Source organism: Kogia breviceps, chromosome 16 (assembly GCF_026419965.1).
Source record: "Kogia breviceps isolate mKogBre1 chromosome 16, mKogBre1 haplotype 1, whole genome shotgun sequence".
In the NCBI taxonomy this organism is placed as follows: domain Eukaryota; kingdom Metazoa; phylum Chordata; class Mammalia; order Artiodactyla; family Physeteridae; genus Kogia; species Kogia breviceps.
This window is the reverse complement of record NC_081325.1, coordinates 75735728-75747784: the sequence shown is the minus strand read 5'-3', so window position 1 is coordinate 75747784 and position 12057 is coordinate 75735728. Positions and strand designations below refer to the sequence as shown.

At 39.0% G+C, this 12057-nt stretch overlaps 1 protein-coding gene across 6 annotated transcripts in view; it reads right to left on the bottom strand.

Annotated features, from left to right (window-relative positions):
* Positions 1 to 12057, bottom strand: part of MYO16 (myosin XVI) — a 537770-nt gene that overhangs the window by 403193 nt on the left and 122520 nt on the right. The window lies entirely within an intron of this gene.

Here is a 12057-nt window from a genome sequence, read left to right as displayed (position 1 = left end):
CGCAAAAAAAAAAAAAAAAAAAAAGACTGTGCGATGGAAGAGAGATTTTTTCAAAATCGTGTGCATGGAATTGTTGCTGTCAGAGTCTTTGTCTTATTAATATAGTGATTAGCAAAGTGAGTTGTCTGTCCTGGACCTGAAAATCATCCCTTTCTATTTCCTATAAACACCACCCAAAGCGCCTGTGATGGAATTGTACAAACTCGTATTGAAACCGGACAGAACCCTGTGGGGCCCTACTGGGTACAAAAGCCTTTCTGTGTCCCCTGTTTCTTGTTTGTAGGAAAGAGGTTTCAGCCTCCTAGACCTTCCCTCAGTTCCAAAGGGCGTTTTAAGCAGTTACTAACTAGACGAGTGAGGGAATGCAGAAACAAGGGAAAGGCAGTCCAGAAACAACAGTGCAGGGATGGGGCAGGGTCCTGGTTCCTCCTGAGGGGATATACAGAACAATCTGATACATATCTCTGAGTTCTTCTACAGGAACTAAGCCCCCACATGGAGATGGAGAATGGTAACTTGAGGCTGAGCACAGGCATGTGGAACCCACACTGGTTGGAGCCTGAAGGCCGATGACTGAGATTCCCAAACACCACCCTGTTACCTCCCCACCAATCAATCAGAGGAAGGTCACACAACCCAGCAGACCTCCCTGCAAGTTTTGCCTACAAAAACTCTCCCCTGAAACCCACTGGAGAGTCTTTTGAGCACAAGCCACCCATTCTCCTTGCTTGGCCCTGCAATAAACATCTCTCTGCTCCAACTCCGACTTGTTTGGCCTCACTGTGCATCAGGCACACAAACTTGGGCTTGACAACGGTATATTTACCACTACATTAAAATTTTACTGTTGGCAGAAAATAAATGTTGAACCACTGAACACTCTAGAATGTGGCTCACAAATACAGGTGCAGATAACTGTGTGTATGTTCTTCTCTTAAGATATATCTGATGTAAGTCTCAGGCAAGTAAAAGTACCTCTGCATGCACAAAAATGTGGCTGATTGTAAGCCACATCTGGAAAGATCATACCATAAGGGTCTACTTCATCTTTGGAAAGATGCTCTGTTCCTTTGACAGCACAGCAAATTGTGACAATGCTATTTTCATTTCTATTTTGCTTGACGCTTTGCAAAACTTTATTCTCGCAAACACCAGGCATAACCATCCCTGTTGTGTAGGCAAAGAAAACTACGTTGAGGGAGGCTGTGACTTGTCCAAGACCATGAAAAAGTTGTAAATGTCCCATAAAGGCTCAAGACAAAGACAAGATAAAAGAGAGTGATTCTTGAAAGCCAGATTTTACATATATTTGTGTATACACATGGAGAGGGGAGAGCAGCAGACTTGGAGAACTGTGTTTTCATTGTTCAATAGCATTTGACAAAAGCTCAATGTTTTAGAATCATATGTTTTCATAAAACTCTTCAGCAGTCTTTGCAAGAGTGGTATTAGAAGCATCAGATAGCTACTCACAAAACGTTCCCTTCCCAGTGACCCGAACACAAAGGGACACCAGGGGTTCTGAAATTATGACAAATTGCTCTGGTGTATGACTGTCTGTGAGGGCTCATTAATAACGGAAAGGAGATATCCTCCACTTTCAAACCTGTTTAGAAAACATCATTGGGTTTGATTTATTAACTTGGATGCTCAGGAAACTGTGACTTCCCGTGACTCTCCAGGTTCGTCAGTGGGCGCCCAGGGAATCATTGGAGCCACTGAAAAGCCTAAAGAAGTAAAACAAATGACATCGCAGAGTATCCTGTGCTTATCAGCATGCAGTCCAAGAGGGAGGTTAATCTAATAAAGCCAACAGTCCTCTCGTTTTTCGCCGTTAAAGAAAGGTCTCATGGTGAAATTTTCAATTAACTTTTGAGGAGTCTGTGGATACAGCTGGTGATTCATTGAGCAATCCCCCTCCTCCCTCAAAAAGAAGCACCGAGGGTTGTTCCTAAATTAATTCCCTTGTGATCTGGAAAATCAAAAGCCAGGGCTGTCAAATTTCAAATCCATACATATGTAAAATATTGGTTTTTAACACATTTTTTGTTAAATAATTCCAAATGCTTTGATTTTAAATAGCCTAAACTTTGATGTATTTTATATTCTGAAAATGTACTGGGCACTGTGTGACTTTCTTTTGGCTAATTACGGGTGAATCAGCTATATCGTGTATATGTGCTATATGGATCTCTAAGATAGCACACTAAAAACAGCAGAGTTATGGGAAATAGAGTTTTGAGGCAGTCTACTCAAAGTCTATAGAATTTCATCACCAGGGCACTAAGAACAACAATAACTCATTCCTCAGGTGATAATCTGGACGGCCCAGGCGGAGGACAGGAGTCTGAACTGGGCCAAGCTAGTCTGCTCCTGGGACAGGAGTTCTAGGCAGGCACTGGTTTCCAACTGTGTGACGGGTTGATGGGGTTCTGCCTGCCCAGTTACTGACCGGGGGCTCTTCCTGCTGACTATCCTACTTCTCTTCCCACTATTTTGACTCTCTTTGCCTAGGAAAAAACACACATGAACTAATACAACTTCAACATTATACAAACCTCTTTCTCACAGCAATGAGTTCATTAGTATGACAAAGACACATGTATTAGGTAAGATAGGGCATATTTTCATTGTCATGCAGACTGACTAGCTGAAACCAGTATTCTCTTCTCCTTAGATGTGAGTGGACTTCATTTTTGAGCTTCCCAGACCAGGCTCATGAAAAATGCCCACGTGCCTTTTACCATGTTCTGTTACTTCTGCCAGCTTGATGCCCAGGAGCTTGGTGACTGAGGGAGCCACCTACCAAAATGGTGACAGTGATGGAGCCTTGGTTCCTTCAAGCACCTTCCACCCATCAGCCCTCATCTTAACTTCTTATGAGCAAGAAACTAACTTCTATTGTGTGTAACCACTGACATTTTGGGTTTTAACTCTAGGACAACCACAGCACCCTACCTAGAGGATGCTGTTGTTGAGGAATTATTTTCTTCACGGTGCTAAATGGTGATGAAGAAAACATCAAATTTTCCTAGGATTTTGAATGATAAGACTACTCCATTACTATTTACCGAGTGGAGAGCTGGTGAATTTTTAACAATCAGCTCTGGTGGGGTGGGAATGGAATATTTGAATTATCGTGTGTTTGCCTATCATCATGGTACAAATACTCTGGACATGGCCAATTAAAACCGACCACGTGACATCACTAAACTCAGAGATGGGACCCTCCAGAATCAGTGCAGGCCGGCTTCAGAACACCACTGCACCTTCCCCGCATGGGAGAATCAAGGGTTGTATGTGCATCAGAAAAAACAAATACTTGGAAAAAGATATTCCGGTATGATTTCCAAGGCGTGATTGAAGCAAAGAGCATCAAGAATTACCCACTTCTCAAGGGAAATAACTACATATATGTAATAACCTTTGCTCGGGATGTTTGACTGATTTAACCAACTTGTAGTTTGAGTTTCCATAGGAAGTAGATAAATACCCATATACTTTAAATGGCTTAATCATCGAAATCAGCTGCTCGTAGATGGCAATGTTGAATAGTACAAAAACTAGTGAAATTCAAACTGGATTCCAATCTTAGATACAGCATTTTCTATCTACGTCCTGGAGCAAAGTACTCAAGACTTCTAACATTTTTCTTTCAGTATATAAAAAGGAATTAATATGTCAGGATTTCTGGGATATTTTTAAAATAGGAGAGAGTTTGAAAAAAAGAAATGTCTGGCACCAAGTACTCAATGAATGGTAATTATTCTTGTTAAGAATATATTATGAGGATCTATGTGTCCCAATTATTGCATACATGGGATGTGTAAAGAGAATCAGAGAGCGGTAAAGGCACTTCCCACAAAGCGCTTCAATACCTCTCCTTTTTATTTTCTGGAATTCTTCAGACACAAGGTCTTTGCATTTCTGTTCCCTCTGCCTGAAATGATCTCACTCTGACAGCTGAAACCTGTGTAGTTAGCACCCTCTGTCCCCCAGGTCTGCACTCAAAACCCCCTTCTTCGTGAGGCTCCCACAGGCTCCCACTTTATCTCTATTTGCAAATGTCCCCTGATAAAACTTCCAATTCCTATTTGCTGCTTTGCTTTCCCCTTTAGTACTTATCAGTCTGAGTTACACTTCTACAATAGCAATTATTATACTTAGAATACATATTATACTCATACCAATACTAACGCTGTCTCTAAAAAGTGTACATATTTTCTCGTTTATCTATAAGCACCACAAAGTCAGGAACTTGGGGTGTTTTATCCACTGCTTATTCTTAGTCACTGGAGTAGCAGATATTCAATATTTTTGCTGTCATTAAATGAAACTGTTTAATGGGCCATTAGATAGTTGGTAGGAATATCATGTATATTACTAGGACCGGATCCAGAATTCAAGGTGTAGTAGATAAATGCTTATCACTTCTATTCTTACAGAAGGGCACACTGACACCATACTTCTCATCTAATTGTTTTTCCTCACAAAATTATCTGGCCGGACACAGTGTAGCCAAGTTTACCATGTATTGGATTTCCTGCTCTACAATGTGACTTTTTGGGGGGTGAGGGTGGGGAAGGAGATGCCTATACATACGACTGCCCTGCAATTCTAGATAAAAAATGTACAGACATGTATCACAGCCAGAAGTCCCCGCTCAGCAAATGTGCATCTCCATATGACAAAAATTGAGAGCCAGAAGACAAAATACATAAAGGAAAAAGCCAAGATCTATATTCAGAAATAAATATGCAATATCTATTAAAAACTTTAGTAGCCCCGTGCTTTGGCTTTGGAGGGTCCCACATAATGTGTTGACTTCAGGACTTTATATTGTAGCAAACCAAAAATATAAAAAGTAAGTTAAGGGAACTAGGAAATGAACTCCTGAAATTATTCCACTGCACAACTACCAGAAATGCTTTCATCTCAATTAGAATCAAAATCTTCATGTGGCCATGGCACACTCAATGTGGGAGATTTTTGTGCATCTCTCTCCATGACTGCTAGATTAAACAGGCAGAAAAAAATTAGTAAAGGCAAAGATAATTTGATCTAAAGGACATCAGTAGAAACATGCATCCAATTTTCAGGGAAAAAAGTTTTTTTCCAAGAATTCATGGATGATTTACAGAATTGACTATGTCTTAGGCACCAAAGCAAAGCAAATTTCAACAAATAGTGAAGAAGTGAAGTTAGACAGGCATTTTCTTAACCCAGTTGAGAACTTCATCTCAACCACAGAAATGAAGCCGCACCTCCCAATATATTCAGAAACTTAAAAGCTGATTCTAAATAAAGCATAGTTTAAGTAGAAAAACATAATAGAAATAATACATTTTTAGAACCAACCATTGATGAAAGAAAGTCTATATCAAATTCATGGATGAAACTAAAATAGCTCATAGAAATAAATCTATAGCTTTAAATGTATATGTTAGAAAAGAATACAGTCTTAGAATCAACGAGAAAACTATCTGATTTGTAGTTTAAAAAGAACAATAAAAGAAGCTCAACAAAAAAGAAGAAAATAATTAAATGAGGATATAATGAATAAAAATGAAATAAGAACAAGATAAGGAAAGACAAGAGAAATGGATAATATCTAGAAAAATATAACTTATCAAGAATGACTCAAGAAGAAATACAAACTTGAACAGATTTATAATCATTACATTAGTTAAATTGTTACAATCTAATCAGCAAAAGAAAAAAAACTAAACAAAGCAAACAAACGAACAAAAACCATGGCCCAAATGACTTCCAGGCCTTTAAGGAATGGGTAGCATGCATGTCTCCTCAACTCTCCTAGAGGATGGAAAAGATGGAAATTGTCTCAACTCATTTTCTGAGAATAACATAAACTTGATATCAAAACTAAATGAGGACATCACAAAAAAAGGGGTATAGATCAATCTCATTATACAAACACAAGCAAATAGCCTGTGTGCACATTAGCAAAATGAACCCAGGGGTGTGCAATTTGTTAGTGGAATGAAAGGATGGCTAATCTTAAAACATCTATGAATGTGTGTTGCCACTTTATCTTGTTTCAAATTTAGAAAAGGGAGGCCCTCTATCATCGCTTATATTCTACCACAAAATGAAGGTTTTACTCAACATAGAAAAAAAGAAAAAGAAATAATGGACATAAAATATGGGTAGGAGGAGGAAAAAATCAGTTATCCTTGTAAACACTGCTACCTACATAGAAAAAACCCACACATTCTATAACTCAGCTATTAGAACTGATAGTTCAGAATTATGGTCAACACGAGTCATACTGGCAAAGAAGAAGAAAGCTACATTGCTCCTGGTTCCCTGTCCAGATCCCCTTCCCTGGCTGGTACACCAAGATCCTCAGCTGCTCTGAGTATTGGCTGGTTCTCTTCCCTGGAGAATTCCCTGCTGGGCTCAGTCTCCCAGGGAGTGGAAGACTCTACCCACATACCATGAGCCATACTCACTGAATGCCCTACACAGAGGTCCAAAAACATGTCCAGCTGACCCAGGGGGAAACAATCCTATGATGTGATTTACACCCTAGAGAAAAGTGAATTGAGATGAATACAGACTTTACACAAGACTACACTGTTTTTCTGCTCTTGTCTGTTCCGTGCCCTGCTTCCCTCACTCCCTGATGGATTTTCCATGCTGAGCATTCCCTCAATAGACTGTGATTTGCTCCTGAATCTCCCCCTCAGAATCTGCTTCTAGGGGATACAATCTAAGACATATAAGGCTTCCTATATTTACTTTAATTTTCTATTAATTTTTGTGGTTTAATCCGAAAGGAAAAAAATTTTTTCATAGATACAGAATCTATACACACTGAACATACTTAATGATGTACAAATTCAAAACTAGAAATAATAACAGTACAAGACATAATAAAACACACATGCAAGAGAATGAAGTTGGAGCCTTATTTTTCAGTATATACAAAAATTAACAGAAAATGGATTCAAGGCCTAAACATAAGACCTAAAACTACTAAATTCATTGAAGAAAAACATAGAAGCTTCATGACATTGGACTTGGCAATAATTTCTTGGATGTGACACCAAAAGCACAGGCTTTTTCTCAAGCAACAGAATGAAAAATAGACAAACTGGACTAACAGAAACTTTTACACAACAAAGGACACAATCAACAAAGTGAAAAGGCAACCCACCTAATGTAAAAAGAAGAACTCTTACAGCTCAACAGCAACAAAAATCAAACCACCAAATTAAAAAAATGGGCAAAGGACTTGAACAGACTTTTCTTCAAAGATGATATACAAATAGCCAAAAAGCAAATAAAAAGATTCTCCAAATCACTACTCATCAGAGAAATGCACATCAAAACCACAATGAGATATCACCTCACAGACATTAGAATGGCTATTACCAAAGAAAACATAAGAAAGCCAGAAAATAAGAAGTATTGACTGGATGTGGAAGAAATTAGAAATTGGAACCCTTGAGCACTGCTGGTGGGATTGTAAAATGGTACAAATTCTATGGAAAACAGTATGGAGGTTCCTCAAAAAGTTAAAAATAGAACTACTATATGATCTAGCAATCCCACTTCTGGGTATAAAACCAAAAGAATTGAAAGCAGGATCTCAAACAGATATTTGCTCACCTATATATACTGCAGTACAGTTCACAATAGCCAAGAGGTGGAAGCAACCTAAATGTCCACCAGCAAATGAATGGATAAACAAAATGTATATATATGGAATATATATAAGTATATTCCATGTAATGGAATACTATTCAGCCTTTAAAAGAAAGGAAATCTGGGCTTCCCTGGTGGCGCAGTGGTTGAGAGTCCGCCTGCCGATGCGGGGGACACAGGTTCGTGCCCCGGTCCGGGAAGATCCCACATGCCGCGGAGCGGCTAGGCCCGTGAGCCACGGCTGCTGAGCCTGCGTGTCCGGAGCCTGTGCTCCGCAACGGGAGAGGCCACAGCAGTGAGAGGCTCGCGTAAACGCAAAAAAAAAAAAAGAAAAAAAAGAAAAAAAAAGAAAGGAAATCCTATCATATGTTATAAAATGGATCAACCTTGAGGACATTATGCTAAATGCAATAAGCCAGTCCCCCAAAGACAAATACTATATGGTTTCATTTATATGAGGCATCTAAAGTAGTCAAATTCATAGAAACAAAGTGAAGCTGAGCAGAACCCTGAGGGGGCTTCCAGGAGACAGACCCCTCCCCCAGTGTCCCCCACCTCTGGTTTATAGAGAAGCTTTAGTGTCCTATGCCTTCCCTGAGTTCCAAAGAATAAATTTAATCAGAGGAGTGAGAAAACGTAGAAACAAAGCAAAACAGTTAAGCAAGACAAAATAATAATAGGACCTTTAGTTCCTCATCAAGGGCTAGAGATAATATATCCTTGAGTTGTTTTGCAGACACTAAAAGCCCCACCAGGTAGAAGAAGTTAACTGCATGCTGACCACAAGCCCGTAGACCCCAGATTGGTTGGAACCAGAAGGTTAATGATGTTAACTCCCAAAACACCACCCAATTATCTCACTACCAACAATCAGAAGACCGTCCACAAGCTGATCACGCACCCTGAGACCCCCTCCCTCACCTTGCCTTTAAAAACCCTTCCTTGAAAAAGCCATTGGGGAGTTTGGGTCTTTTGAGCATGAGCTGCCCATTCTCCATGCTTGGCCCCTGCAATAAAGGCTATACTTTCCTTCACCACAAACTGGTGTCAGTAAGTAGACTTTACTGCACATTGGGCGAGGGATCCAAGTTAGGTTCAGGAACAGAAGTAGAATGGTGGTTACCAGGGGCCTAGGGGAAGAGGAAAAGAGGGAGTTGTTGTATAATGGGTATAGAGAATCAGATTTTAAAGACGAAAACATTTTGGAGATCTATGGCACAGGAATGTGAATATGCTTCCACTATTGAACTGAATACTTTTAAATGGTTATGGTGGTAAATTTTATTTTATAGTTTTTTTTAACCACAATAAAAGAAGTAGGAAAAAAGAAAGAGAGAATAAGATGACACAAAGCACTGCATCACAGGAGATTTAAAAACACACATAGTTTAAGGATTTTGTGAAAAATTTACTTGCACACTTATTGTTGATTCCACTTTACACAAATGTTTTCTATGAATTCCAGGAAGGTAGTTGTCTGGGAAGGAGTTTAACATGCTTACACACAGGTGTTTTACACACACACACACACACACACACACACACACACACACACACACAAATACATCTATGCACCCAACAACTCTCCTAGCAGAAATTTCATTCTCAGGATTAACTGTTATATCATGCTTCCAGAGATATCTTTACTGCATATACAATGACAATTAAACAAAGGAACAGTGAGGATTTTCAAAGACAAGAGTATAAGCAATTTCAACATACCCCCCAGAGCGTTAAAAAAAAACACCCTTTTAAAGCTTGGAAGTCTTTTAAAAGTGCTAGATTTTAACATCCTAGTAATCAAGCTGCAGGTCCATATCGCTCTTTGCAGAGCAAAAAATAGTACAAAGAAATTATATTTGGGGAAGATATAGATGTTATGCCCTAAAATATCTCAGGATTTAGGTCGACAATGCCTGTCTCATATAGCCCTGCACTGAAACACTTCTCTGAAAAATGGAGAAATAAACTTAAATAATTTAAATTCTTCTCAAGAAAATCAATATTTTTCATCTCACTATTTTACTGATTCTTCAAATGTTTTAATTTATGTATCAAGAGGCCATTTCTTGGGTTTCCAGCTTTTCTAATGAAAAAATGTGAAAAAATGTTTTCTCTTTAAATGAAAATGGAAATGAAGCAAATACACAGGACACAGAAATTACTGCACACTCTAAAGTATATTTATTTTTTACACATCAGTCTATACTTTTCTACTTTTAATATTTTTGTTATCATATTTCTTTAATAACAAGTGATTTGATTAGGATAAATAATTTTTAGTGGAAATAGGTTTACAGTCATAATTCTTTTCAGGATTTGTTTCAGGGTAATAATAAGACGGAAGATTTTCACCCTAAGGTGATGATGTTCCTGGTTCATTATCCAAGTGCACCTGCATGTTTCATCAAATCTATGGTTCATGGAGGGTACCGTACCATGTCATGAATTCTCTGTCCTGTGTCATCAATAGTTCCACAATCATGCCCATGTGCTGACACCCAGCACATTGGTTTACCCTGATACCTAGAGCACTGAATGACCACGCTTCTTTTCAGAGACAACTCAGCTACACTCAGGATCTTCAGAGCCAGGTGGCTTACAGCCCCATCTCTGGATGTCAACTCTTATCATATACACTTAATGAGGACTTCTCTGGGGAAGTCTAGCCTCTTTAAGATCAGAACTGCCTACTGACAGCTGTTCTCAGAAACTTGGAATGCCCTGCCATACTGCTGAAAACAAACCCTGTCTCCTCCTGAATGCCCCTGCCACTGGATTTCTCCAAGATTTGGAACTGAAATCACTGCCATATCCCTTCCAAGAGAGGGCAATGCCATGACATTAAAACAGCCTCAAAGAAGGCTGAATTTCTCTGTAGCTCAAGAGAGAAGCTCTCTTTGGACTCATAATCAACACAATAGATTTAGACCCTTTACCCCCAATTACACATTTTGGGGCCCTCAAATTTTAAACAATCTTCTGCTCTGAATCCACATCTACACATTTCATCCTTAGTCAACATCTTCAACTCTGGTTGGAAGAGGCTCAGCTCACTCTATTCCTGCCAGATGATATGTTTAATAGACAAATTCCCTGGTGTTCAGAGTGTCTTAGAATGGGATTCCTGCCAATTTCAACACACTAGTTCCCTCCTAAGGAAACAGAAGCTGTGACTGGCTCAGGGACCCCACCGGTCAGTCATGCAGCTTCCAGGATGCCCTTAGTCTGAGTCTTGAAACAGCACTCTAAAATGAACATTGTGTTTTTCAAGGTCAAGATCAATGAGCACATGTTACGTGTGCTTTAGTAATGTTAATAGCTCCTCTTTAAATTTCTTTTTTTTAATGCAAAAGCTTGTGTATGTGTCCATACAAATCTAATTTCATGCTGTAAATAATTTTTTTAATTTCATCATTTTGAAATTTGCAATTTCATCATTGCAAATTTTTCTATTTAAAATGTTACTTTGATGTAAAATATTTGATATTTGACATGACTTTGGTATAAAATAGTTTCAACCCTGAAATAGGAATTTCACACTTAATATTTAATTTTGGCTTTAATAGAGTCTGGTTCCCCCCTTTTTTTGTAAAGGGAAAACTTTAGGGAAAATTCGGATGCTAAAATTTTTATTATCCTTTCTACGCTAAGTAAGGTTCTAGGTTATATTTTGTGTTTTTAAGTGATTACCACGGCCCTTCACATTAATTTGTAAGACATATTCCGATGAAAGAGATTCTTCAATGTCAGTTGAAAACCTATGTCAGAACAAAGAGTACAATTCACAAATAAACATCCGTATGTCCAAAATAAGCACTGCTCTTGTCCCAAGTCTTAGTTATCACATTAAACAACCTTGGCTTTGGTCACTCACTGCTCCATCCTGTTGGGAAGACTTTTCAAAAATATGTTCACCTCAGAACTAACACAGAATAAGGGTATAGCTATTACAACTAGTCAAAAACCTATATACCCATCATCAAAGGGCTCCACCTTGCCCGTGGAAGATTACTACTAATTAGTGCCTTGTACAAAAAAAAACCCAGACTTTTACATACCTTCCATCTTCGTTTCTGTCTCCTGGCTACTCCATTATGTGGAATCTGAAAGTATCATTAACTACCTAGAGTGGCCCATCATTTCTCCTGGGAGCCCTCCTGCTGGGCTTCACCTCTCCTAACTCACTTCATGTGGTCCTAGTGGGGAATTAAAAAGGTTGTCCAATTTAACTGCCCACAGAACTGAAAACATGACCTAGGTTGAACCCATCACGATGGCCACTACAGTGAGGACCAGGGACGGTTCTAGTGTGGGGATATAGTCCTAGAGGGACAATTCAGGATCCTTCCATGAGATTTGCTAGATGGACACTGGGAGATTAAA